The sequence below is a fragment of the Anastrepha obliqua genome, chromosome 1 (assembly GCF_027943255.1).
Source record: "Anastrepha obliqua isolate idAnaObli1 chromosome 1, idAnaObli1_1.0, whole genome shotgun sequence".
In the NCBI taxonomy this organism is placed as follows: Eukaryota; Metazoa; Arthropoda; class Insecta; order Diptera; family Tephritidae; genus Anastrepha; species Anastrepha obliqua.
Genome location: NC_072892.1, coordinates 71,984,173 through 71,996,918, shown reverse-complemented (window position 1 = coordinate 71,996,918; position 12,746 = coordinate 71,984,173).

Here is a 12,746-nt window from a genome sequence, read left to right as displayed (position 1 = left end):
CCCAGTTAAGAAAATTCTTTAGTTTATTAGGAAATGGTCATTGCTATAGAGAAAACTAATTCTCTGTTTGTTATTATATTATTTATATTATATCACACGCTTGCTGGAAAAACGTTATGAAACAAAAAATCGAAATGCGGGAAAAATAACTTTAAAGTTTTAAATTTTCATTATCAAAAATAGATATATTTATTCCAATAATGTATTAATGTATAGAAATCGCTATAATTGCTTAAGCCGCTGGTAGTTCTACCAAAAACTTTCCTTTTTGTATTACGTCGTTATTTCAATAAGCGAGCCGTGTCATATCTATGATTTCTACTGGTGAATTAATTTTTTTTGAAATCGTAGTATTGCCTCATAATGCGAATATAACAGCACTCATACATCTTTTTCTTTTTTAACAAGAGTCATTCCATGTCAAGCGATCCAAGTATTTTGTATATGACCTTAAATGTTTCTAAAAATTCGTTTATTTGTACGCGTGAGTATAATAAGAGAAAAACAGAAAAAGTTTTGAAAAACATTCGAATTTTGAGATTTATTCAGTGTTGAAAAATTTGGTACGAGGTGTTTTAAGACAAATATCTTTTGTATTAAGTTTATTCTGTTAAAATATATTGAAAACAAATTTTTTTGGAAACAATTAAATTTTTTGTTCAAAAGGTTAGTTTTTTTTATCAAACAACACTTTCCTCAATTTTTTTATAATATTTTCATTAATAGCTGAGACTAGCTTAGTAATCCCTGGGAGTTGCATATATTTTCGAGTTAATTAATATAATTTCAAAACCTCGCACTGCCACCCTCAGTCAAACGGATTGGTAGAGAGGTGGCACAGAACGATAGAAACGGATACGATGGAAACGGTTGTACCATAACTACGATCAGTGAGTGGGCTGAGTATTTATCAACAATATTATTAATGCTGCGGTGGCCGCCGTAGCCGAATGGGTTGGTGCGTGACTACCATTCGGAATTCACAGAGAGAACGTTGGTTCGAATCTCGGGAAACACCAAAATTAAGAAAAACATTTTTCTAATAGCGGTCGCCCCTCGGCAGGCAATGGCAAACCTTCGAGTGTATTTTAGCCATGAAAAAGCTCCTCATAAAAATATCTGCCGTTCCGAGTCGGCTTGAAACTGTAGGCCACTCCATTTGTGGGATAACAGCAAGACGCCCAATTTGGGTCGAACTTTTTAGTTTCTTTTCTCATATAAATGCCAAAAATGGTGATATTTTGAAATGATTGTATGGGGAACCCCCTAGGGAGTTAGTTAGTGGGGGGTCCAAAGTTAGTGGGGGTCGGTCATACATTTGGACTCGATTGGAGCACTCTAAATGGGTCAAAGTGGGATTTTTCGTTCGACCCAAATTGGGGGACATCAGAATTCGTTTCAGAGGTATGGTTCCTTCGGAAAGGTTTCTTATTTTGATCCCTAGAATACGATTTTCACAGAGCAATGAGCGATTTTTAAATCGACCCACCCTAATATATACATATATATATATATATATATATTTATTTATAGATATGGGTTGGGACCCTTTGTGGAGACTAGGTAAAAATGTTTAGGTGCGAGTACGTCCATCAAGAAAAAGAAGATTATGGTTATTTAAAAATATTTATGTGTTTATAAAAATCAATATTTTAACCCAGGTAAAGCCTTTTAACCCAAAATTTTTACTGTCAGGTCGCAGTTTGTGCATTTAAAAAAAAAGTGCTTGAGGAAATGTCATTGCACATGAAGTTTTTAAGTTTCATAGAGAAATATGAAAATCTGATGTTTGCACTGGGTACGTCAGCTCCGAGGCGTCCCTTTAAGCCTCTTATAGGATATATTTTCTTACGCTGCTCTTATTGTTAGCGGGGCACACTTGCTTTGAGTTTAATTTTCATTAGCTGTGGTAAGAATTAAATCAGTCATCAACACAGTTCAAGCAAGAGGTGGTCAAATGAGTACAAATGAGCACGCCCCAATTAGTTGCAAGCGAGTGACCAGATGGCAACGTAAGAAAAGCACCAAAGACTGCCCGAAAAATACTTCAAAGAGGTGAGCGGGAAAGTAGAAAATTTCGACGCATTATTTGGTACAACTTACTTTTTTTGTTGCTGCATTAATAATTACGCTTACATTTTATTTTTATTTCATTTTCCGACATTCTACCTTCAAGAATGTCAACAACTGAGCTCAGGTTGATGTGGCACAACAGGTACCAATGGAAAGCAGACCCAACCAAAAGGTCGAGAAGAAATCATATTTTTCTTTTCAACAGCAATCACTGATCGTTGTTAATGTTTTTGTTGCCGTCAGTGCATTATTTACTCACTTATACACTGACATTTTGATTTGTTGCTTCTTTTATTTGTAATTTTAATTTGGAATTTTTATTACATTGTCGCTCTGACCGCACGAGCACCCTTCTTGCCAAATAATCATTTATTTTTGTTGTTGTGGTATTATTAATTTATCCTGTGTTGTTGTTATTGTTGCTGTTCTGGTGGTGACGACAACTTCCACTAGCTGGGTGCGTTGATGTTCACTTCTTCTTACTTCTTGTTATTGTCAACAGATGTGCCACTTGCCACATAGTACCTGTTCCTGTCGTATGGCAACTTTTTCATTGTACGCATAAATCAACGAGGCAGCAACAAGTGTGCAAGTGCAAATGCGATCTGGTAAGATGCGTTTTTGCAACCAGCGGCAGCAGCAACAACAGCAACGATAGTCGCGATGGCATTAACAATAAGCGGGCACTGGAATGCCAGCAACTGCCGTGGCAATTACAATAGAAAGCACAAAAATGAAGAGTGGAAGCACAGAAGTATGTTGGCTTGAAAGTCAATGCTGACTGAATTCTTTGAGTTTTCGCCCAAATGCAGGTTTAGTTTCAGAGAAAATTTCATTGGGATGACCTGGGAGTCGCCGGTGTAGTGTTTTTTTAAATATTTTTGTGAAGTTTCCGTAAAGAGTTACCGATATTTTCTGCCTTATTCTTTAATATTTTTGAGTTATAACTGCCTCGACCCAAATAATTGATAGTTTTCATTTATTGGCTTAAAACTGCTTTCAAAGCTTTGTGGTAAAAACATAACTTTATACGAGACTTTGAATTTAGTACTTGAAACTTCCTTACTGTCATAAAATATTATAACGTTTGCCAGGCACAACAGTACTGCAAAGAAGTGTTTTACGAGGGTCGCTAATTAAATTTTGAGTTATGAGAATACCAGTGAGAGTGTAAAATCTGACGTTGTCATCGCAAAGTTTGATAGTATTGATGGCACTCAGAACATTTTGTCATACATGTCTTATTTGAACCGTCAAAAAAGGAAAATTTTTATTATTTTAATACCAACGTATTTTTAGTGAGTATTTTCGATGCTTTCTTTGGCCATTAAACATCGAATTATATAACAAAGGATATTTCATTTAATTTCAATTATTTATTTAGGTCTACGATAACAAAAATTTTATAGACTAGACACAAATAAGCATATTTACTTAAAAGTAATTTCTACATCCTTCAACAAAAAAAAGTTATTATGAATAGTACGCAATTCTCGAATGGAAAAAAATCTTGGTATAGCAAAAATTTAGGTCGAGTTGTCTGTGGGTACTATTTAACTCAGTAAAAGCGCTCGTAATAGGGGAAAAACTATACTTGAAAATACGTACATGCATACAGCCATGACGAAAATAATAATTAGATACGCGATACTTTGCTCACTTCTGACTTCATTTCTTCTACGTTTTTAACTTTTTTACATTTTTTATAAAAATATAATTTATTCGATAAAAATTTTCATATGAGTCAAAGTAAAAAACTTTGTTCAAAATTAAAAAAATTTAAAAATTTGCCTCAACAATTCAAACTTGTTAAACAGAGTTCAAAAAATATCTGAACTTGCAGATTTAAAGCCAATTAAATTTAAAATAGTAATGGGTTTTTAAGATGGCTCAAAATTCTCTTCGATTTTTTATCATTTTTTCTCTTGACAGTGTTGCGCATTTTCTTCCTATAAAAAATTGTGTGGTTGTTATGTAGAGAAAATGAACAACACCGTCAGGGAGAAAATTATAAAAAATCAATTGAAAATACTTATTAAAGTTTTTAGAATTATGATGAAAAGTTTGTAGAATTTTTCTAATTGTTGTATAAAAATTGAACCTTGGATTTATATATTTTTTGTTCAACAATCGGCTAACTTTTGCAAAAACTTAGAATATTCAAAAAAAAAAAATGGAAAATAGTCAAGAATGTTCCATCGTTTGACGCGGGCTGGCAATTCAATGTAATACAAAAAAAAACCCAAGACTAAAAGCGAAATATGGGCGGCCGCCGGAGCCGAATGGATGATTACCATTCGGAATTCACAGAGAAACGTTGGAGATTCTCCGTGAAACACCAAAATTAAGAAAAACATTTTTCTAATAGCAGTCACCCCTCGGCAGGCAATGGCAAACCTCCGAGTGTACTTCTGCAATGAAAAAGCTCCTCATAAAAATATCTGCCGTTCGGAGTCGGCTTGAAACTGTAGGTCCCTTCATTTGTGGAACAACATCAAGACGCACACCAAAAATAGGAGGAGGAGCTCGGCTAAACACCCAAAAAAGGTGTACGCGCCAATTATATACGAGGGGTGCCTTTTATGTGTCGGGATTTGGCAACCCTGGTGTTGCAATCTAGTAACTGACAGCTGTATCGCAAAGTTTGACATTTTTTGGCTTTTACGTACTCAGAACGTTTGGAATACCAGCGCTATTTGTGTTGTTTACAGTAACTTAAAGGAATCATCTCGGTCCAAAAATGAAATTAAATCGTGAACATTTTCGTGCGATTATTTTTTACAACTTTCGACGTGGATTAACTCAGCAACATTGCATGGATGAACTTAATTCATTTTTTGGCGATGAAGCTCCATCAAGGACCGGTGTTTATCAATGGTATGGTGAATTCAATCGTGGTCGTAGTTCACTCCAAGACGAATTTCGTGGAGGTCGTCCAAAATCAGTTGTTGTTCCGAAAACCATTGATGCTGTGCGTGAACTGATATTGCAAGATCGTCATGTGACCTATCGTGAGATTGAGACAATCTTAGGCATTAGTGGGACCAGCATACATTCAATATTGCATAAACATTTGACTGTCAAAAAAATTTGTTCGCGTTGGATCCCACACAATTTGTCAATCGCTCAAAAAAAGGCTCGTGTCGATTGGTCGAAGGAAATGCTCAAAAAATACGATCGCGGGGCTTCGAAACACGTCTATGACATCGTGACAGGTGATGAATCATGGATTTACGCGTATGAGCCCGAAAGTAAACAGCAGTCGACTGTATGGGTGTTTCAAGATGAGCCAAATCCAACAAAAGTTGTTCGCGCACGAAGCACTTCCAAGCAAATGGTCGCCTGTTTTTTCGGAAAAACTGGACATGTCGCAACCGTACCGCTAGAACAACGCAGAATAGTAAATTCTGAGTGGTACACAACCATTGGTTTGCCAGTTGTCTTCCAAGAAATTAGGAAAACCAATCGCCAAAGACGGATCACTCTTCACCAGGACAATGTGAGCTCTCACACATCGGCTCAAACAACTGCATTTTTGAGCACCCAAACCATCGAATTAATGGGTCATCCGCCGTATAGTCCTGACTTGGCACCGAATGACTTTTTTTTATTCCCGTACGTAAAAAACAAACTGAGAGGTCAACGTTTTTCGACACCTGAAGAAGCGGTTGAGGCATTCAGAATGCATGTTTTGGAGGTACCTCATTCAGAGTGGCAAAAGTGCTTCGACAATTGGTTCAAACGCATGCAAAAGTGTATAGATCTTCATGGAGAATATTTTGAAAAACAATAAAGTGATTTGCGATGATTAAAATTTGTTTTTGTTCTCTAATCCCGTTATATAAAAGACGCCCCTCGTATATATATATACATATATATATATATATATATTACATATAAAAGCGAAATATAAAATTGGATTCATTTCAGTACGACTTCCAGTAAAATATGAAATATCTTTTGTCAACAAAAAATCCTTTTTGGTTTAACATGGATTCCGCGTGGAATTGTTGTAAATGTCTCTAAAACGTACGTAGTTGATCTCGTCGCAAATTTTTTTAAAACTTTGATATGCGTCTTGTTAGTAAGTCCTCATATCGGAAATTTTACGTGAGCAAAAATTCCCTCTTTCATCTTTTTTTGTAATGAAATTTATGATAACGATTTGTTTACACGAAATTCACGATAAAGCTAAGTGACGATCTGTCAGTTAAGGTCGCTTATGGAGAAAAACAAAGTAACAATATAAATATTTTCGTAAAACATCAATTTGTTGAAAATATATTCAATATGATCCAGCTGACTTACCAGGAAGTAAATATACCGGTAAATATACCAAATTTCAAGATTTGCTTAGAAAACTAACAAATTTCTTTGATGTTGCACCTTAATACTGACATACATACATACATGTAACTTAATACGAGCAAAGAATATTCCCGAAAATTCAAGAACTGTACACAAATAATTTATATCACTTGACCTCCTTTCTAAAGAATTTATTGCCCTTTGGTTGTATACATTTTATATTACTTTACCAAATTTGTTACATCAACAATTTTTCACGTAAACATATTTTTCATTTAGAATGTGAAAAACTATGAAATTTTACTTTTATATCTCTGTTAAGATAACAGTGCAAATATAAATCAACTTTATATGTATTCAAAAAGAAAAAATAAGTGTTGTATACGAATTTTCAAATTCCAGGCAAACGGCGATTGTTTCGCTCCCATTGAGTGTGAAAATACAAATCATGAAAAAAAATACATATATACATATATATATCTACGAGCAATCAAAACCACGCTTGAGCACTTATTTTGACAGTTTGCTGCACCAGTTATTTTGCCACACAACCTATAAATGTCTAACTGGAGACTGGGAAGTTAATTTCAAAAACTGGCTTGATGCAACCAGCCACTGGCACCTACAACATAGACTCAATGTATGTGGATGTGTTTGTGAAATTTAATTTCACTCACATTCAGTAGAAAATTTAAATAATAATTATTTTTCTATGCAAATTCGTTTCATGAGAACTGTAATGTGAGATATATCTAATAATTTTTTTAATTTTTGATATTTTCTAGTTCTTCATTAAATACTAATTTTCACCCCACTCACGCATTTTTTCGCACATAAATATTGTGAACTTTTTCTGTCAAAGGAAAAGCAAGAGCAATAAAGGAAAGAAATTAAATAAAACTTTGGGGGAAATTAAGAAAGTCTGCCTTTAGAATTTTTTCGGTTTTTTTAAGAAGTTTTTTTACCCAATGCATTTATATCACCACACAGGAAGTAAACAATAATATAATATAATACAGGGTGGCGCACGAATCGTGCTACAAAGACAAAACGTAATAACTTTTTTTCTAATCAATGTATTTAACTTTTTGTTTTTTTATTGTATAGATAATTCAATTTTATTTTATGTAACTAATTAGTTTTGAAAATAATAGAACGTAAATGACCTCCATGCTCATTCACGCATATGCGTCACCTGATGAGAAAATTGTTCATTGCGCACTGAAGGGTTGAAGTCGGGATCGCCTCAATTATTGTTGTGATGGACTGCTTCAATTCAGTCAAATTACTTGGTTTTGTTTTATACACCTCTTGTTTGAGATAACCCCATAAAAAAAAATCTGGTGCAGTGAGGTCAGGTGACCTTGGGGGCCAGCGGAAAGTGGAATTTCTGGACATCAATTTATTTCTAAATTTTCGTTGGAGCTCCTCCATAACCGGTCTGGCTATATGTGCAGTTGCTCCATCTTGCTGGAACCAAATGCTGTTAAAAGGGATACGTCTTCGCCGCAGTTCTGGATAAAAAAACTCCTTCAACATGTTTAAATAACGGTCCCCATTTACAGTCGCTGTTACACCGTTTTCTTCGAAGAAGTATGGCCCGACAATGCACCTTGATGAAACTGCGCACCACACTGTGACTCGTTCTGGGTGCAGTTCCATCTCATGGAGTATTTGCGGATTTGATTGACTCCATATACGGCAATTTTGCTTGTTTACATTGCCGTTTAGATCAAAATGGGCCTCATCAGACATAAACAAGCAATTTATGAAGTTGTTGTCTTCTTCGGCCATTTCAATAATTTTTTGGCAAAATTCCAGGCGAATAGGCAAATCCAGAAGGTTTAATTTGCTTGTGATTTGAAGCAAGTTTAAGTCATCATGAACTATCCGCTGCAATGACCGTCTGCTAACTCCAATTTGCGCCGACAAGTTACGAGTCGAAACTCTTGGATTTGCCTGAATTGACGATGCTACAGCCGCGATTGTGGCTTCGACCCGAACATGGGGATCGCGATGGTACGGTCTGCGTGCGATGCTTCCAGATTCAGCAAACATGTTCACCAGCCTCATAATGGTCCATCTGCTCGGGGGTGTGCCGCCAAACTCCCGCCTAAATTCCCTTTGGACGGAAATGATGGACTGCAAAGCATGGTACCGCTGCACTATCCAAATCCTCTTTTCGGTATCCCAAGCCTCCATTTTTTGTAAATCTAAATACTAATCTGCAAAATAAAAAAATAAAAAGCCGATTACTCACACAGAAAAAAAGTTATTACGTTTTGTTTTTGTAGCACGATTCGTGCGCCACCCTGTATATGCATAGACATACCCCGATAGATTGCGTCCATCAGAGAGTGAGTGACGTCACACTAGTCTAGTTGTGAAGTATTGCCAACGTTTTGCTCTTCGCAATAAATTTAATGCTTTTTTATACCCAAAATGTGAACATTTTTGAGTTTGGTGTTTGTTCCCTAAATTTGAAGTCCCCAAACTTTTAACTGTTAAAAAAACATATTTATTATATAATTGAAAAAAAAAAAAATACTAAAAGTGCCTCTCTCTCATGTAAAGCCTATGCTGAGAAGATTTCGGTGCTATTGAAAATTTGTTGATTCTTACAAAATTTTATATTTTGAAAGTGCAAATCTAATTTTTTGCTCTGTTTGAGGTTAACGACCTTTTTGAAAAAGAAGTGCCATATCTTGCTACACAATCTCAATTATAGCAATCAAGTGTTTTTGGGTAATTTAAAACAAAAATTTCCTCAACATGAGTTGTAAATATAAGGTTTAACACACGCACAAATAATACACGAATAATCACCAACACCAACAATAATCGCAATCGCCGATAATGTGACGATATGTTAAAAAAGTACAGCTGAATAGAACTGTGTGAACTATTGAATGTTTTGAAAAATTTATGTTTTACATAATTATAAACATCATAGTTTAATTAGAATCGGCTAGAAAAATGTCAGGAAGCAAGAACTAAAACTCCGAGACTTGAGACCAAGAAAAATGCTTAATATACTGTGGGCAAAAAGTAAGGTGAATTTATTTGTCAAACTTCGCGGGATTAAAATTTCGCTCTCGTTATTTTTTCATAAGTTGGCAGCACTGTTAATAACATCTGGGCCAACTTTCATGTGAATGTCAGTATCAGTAATATATTTACGCTTGTGTTTACCAAACGACCAAGAGTGCATTTTTCGATTTTTACAATGTCTGATTTGATTGAGCAGAGAAGTGCCATCAAATTTTGTTTGCGGAATGGAATTTCGGCTGCGGAAACGTTTAGCATGTTGCAGAAGGCATTTGGTGATTCGACCATGTCACAGAAAAATGTTTACAAGTGGTACAAGGACTTCAAAGAGGGTCGAGCGCTCCGGACGACCATCGACGTCAACAGATGACCAACACGTCAATAAAGTGAAGGAGTTAGTGCTCAAAAATCGTCGGTTGACTGTTAAAGACCTTACTGATATGATCGGAATATCAGAAGGATCTGTGAAAACCATTTTGAAAGACCATTTGGGCCTACGAAAAGTCAAATATCGTTTGGTACCGAAAACTCTAAATTTCTTGGAAAAAAGTCGTCGTGTTGATGTGTGTGAAACAATGCTTTCAGACTATCAGGACAAGCTCAAATACATCATTACGGGAGATGAGACTTGAATTTATGCTTACGACCCTGAAACAACCGACCAATCAAGCGAATATCGTGCTAAAGGCGAGTCCAGACCGAAAAGAGCACGCCAAAGCCGTTCAAAAATAGAGGTCATGATGACAGTTTTCGATTTTCGTGGTGTGGTGCACTATGAATTCCTTCCACCTGGCCAAACTGTTAATAAGGAATATTATTCGAGCGTTATGCTTCGTTTACATGAAGGAATTCGTCTAAAAAGACCAGAATTATGGGCCAACATCACAAATGCAAATTCCACGCATATCGTTCCGCAGCCACCGTATTCGCCTGATTTGGCTTCGTGTGACTTCTGGCTATCCTCAAAACTCAAGAGACCACTCCGGGGAACACGTTTCGAGTCGATTGAGGAGATAAAAGCTGAATCGAAGAAGGTGCTGATGGCTATACCGGAAATGGACTATTTGGCATGTTTCGGGGATTGGAAAAATCGTTGGCATAAGTGTATTTCATCGAGAGGGGATTATTTTGAAGGGGATGAAATTGATTTCCAGGAATAAACAAAGATTTTTCATTTTACAACCAAATTCACCTTACTTTTTGGCCACAGAGTAAAGTTAAAAATATGGTAATCTGGTCACAGTGATCACCAATTGGACTATGGTGACTTCGCGAAAATTAGCTGATATTGTCAAATTCGCTGAGAACGAAGTAACTGTGCCACATTAGGCGTCACCTCCATCGTGGAGTAATAAATACACGACATTTGGACTAGTTTGGCTGATTTCATTTTCTTGTTTTTAATTTTAATTAATTTTTCATAAAGAAATAGTTCATTGGACAAAAAATTGTATTTAAGGTGAAGTTTACAACTTTGTATATTATTTATGAATATTCAAACTTTTTTTAAATTAAAATTAAAAAATGGGTACGTAACTTTATAGCCTTTTATATAATAAAGCGCAAGTTTGAATTGTCTCAAATTTCTCGTCGACTCTCGATAATTTTTTCTTCTGTCAGTGTTGAGCATTTTCTCTATATAACGAATACTCAAAAGTTGTTTATATGGAGGAAATGCACAAGATTGCCTCCAAAAGTACTGTCAAAAATCAGCGGGAAAAAATAAAAGTAGTAAAAACTGGTGAAAATATGGTCTATATTTTATTTTAATCATGAATGCTTGTAAACTTATACTTATATGTCGAAATGTTCATAATAACGCGAGGTATCAAAGTAAATAATAGAAGTTTTTATTAAGCTACGAGAAGATTATCTACCAGGCCGGGTTGCATGACTGTTGGGGCATACTTAACTAGGAAGGTAACCACCCGGGTCACCACCTCAGCAGGGAAGTTACTATAATTATGACTATGGTTGCATCTACGAACAAAACGATTACTATTACCACAACCATTACTTTGACTTTTAGTCAGAAAAAAAATATTCGCCTGGTATTAAAATTCAATTCCCTCGAACTTATGCATGTACATACATCTTTGCTTGCTTTCATATGAATTTATTTCCCTATCCGTCTCTGCTCTATTAGTAGATAGTAAATACTGCTCAGTGTTATATTCTGTATCTGAAAGTTTGTCTAGTCCAATTTATTTACTTTAATTTATTTACTTAACTGAGTGGCAAAGCGCTGCAATGCATATCATAAAAAAGTGAAGAGTTATCTGATCTATATAAAAGAAAAAAAGAGACAAAGAAAAAAGCAATGAAAACAATAACCACAAAAAAAAAATAAGGCGAAAGAAGCAAAGCACCGCCTAATTAAGTGAGGAAAAATTAGGAATTTCGATTGAAAAATATTAATTACTAATATCTTTCAATCGTATGAGTGAAAGTGAGTGAGATTTGCCCTTCGATCTTACCATTCAACCCCTGTAGAGGGGACTCCAAATTCAGGTGAGTGTCACCGCATTTCACCCATAGAAACCTGTCAACAATCGTAGCCACACAGTTTTCTCCATGGCTTCTTGCATCTTGGGAAGCTAAGCGCAAACTAATTAGTAAAACCTTGAAGCTGGTAAATTGAATACAGACGAAAACTGACTCAGCTACCCTCCAGGCCATACAAAATCTGAGCTGAGAATTACGTAAATATGGTATCTATAAAGTCACAACAGAGGTACAATCATTACTTTATGCGGAATCGCTCTTGTTAAATGGCGTTCCAGGTAGTGATGCCTAAGACGTATTCAGTCACAGTTGCAGCCTGAGAGGTTGATAGTCATCAGTAAGGCTAGGTATACCAAAACTCAGCGCAAAGGGATTAAATGAACCGTATCGCAGAGCGGTTTAATCACCTTGCGTTTATTTAATTTTGTTCTTGGAAACGACCAACGACCGGCAGTACTGGTGTTCTCCTAACCTACTCATGTTTAAGAGGGGGGAGCCTGGTTTATAAGGTAAAAAAAAATCAATTTTTTTTTTTCGATTTAAGCGATTCCTAATACATTTCAGAATATTCACACAAAGTTACAGAGCCTAATTCTCAATATTTCCGTAGATACAAAGCCAAAGGTAGGCGAGCGTTAGGTAGTTACGCTGTGACCGGACAGCTATAGCACAAACTTTATCTTCTTTTCTCGACTTTTCATTTTTATGATTTCTTTAAATTGGCGTACATGAATGAAAAAAACTAACGATCCTTTTGAAATGAACCATAGCCTGTTCCCTTCAGTATTAAATTCTCTTCTATTTGAACTAAC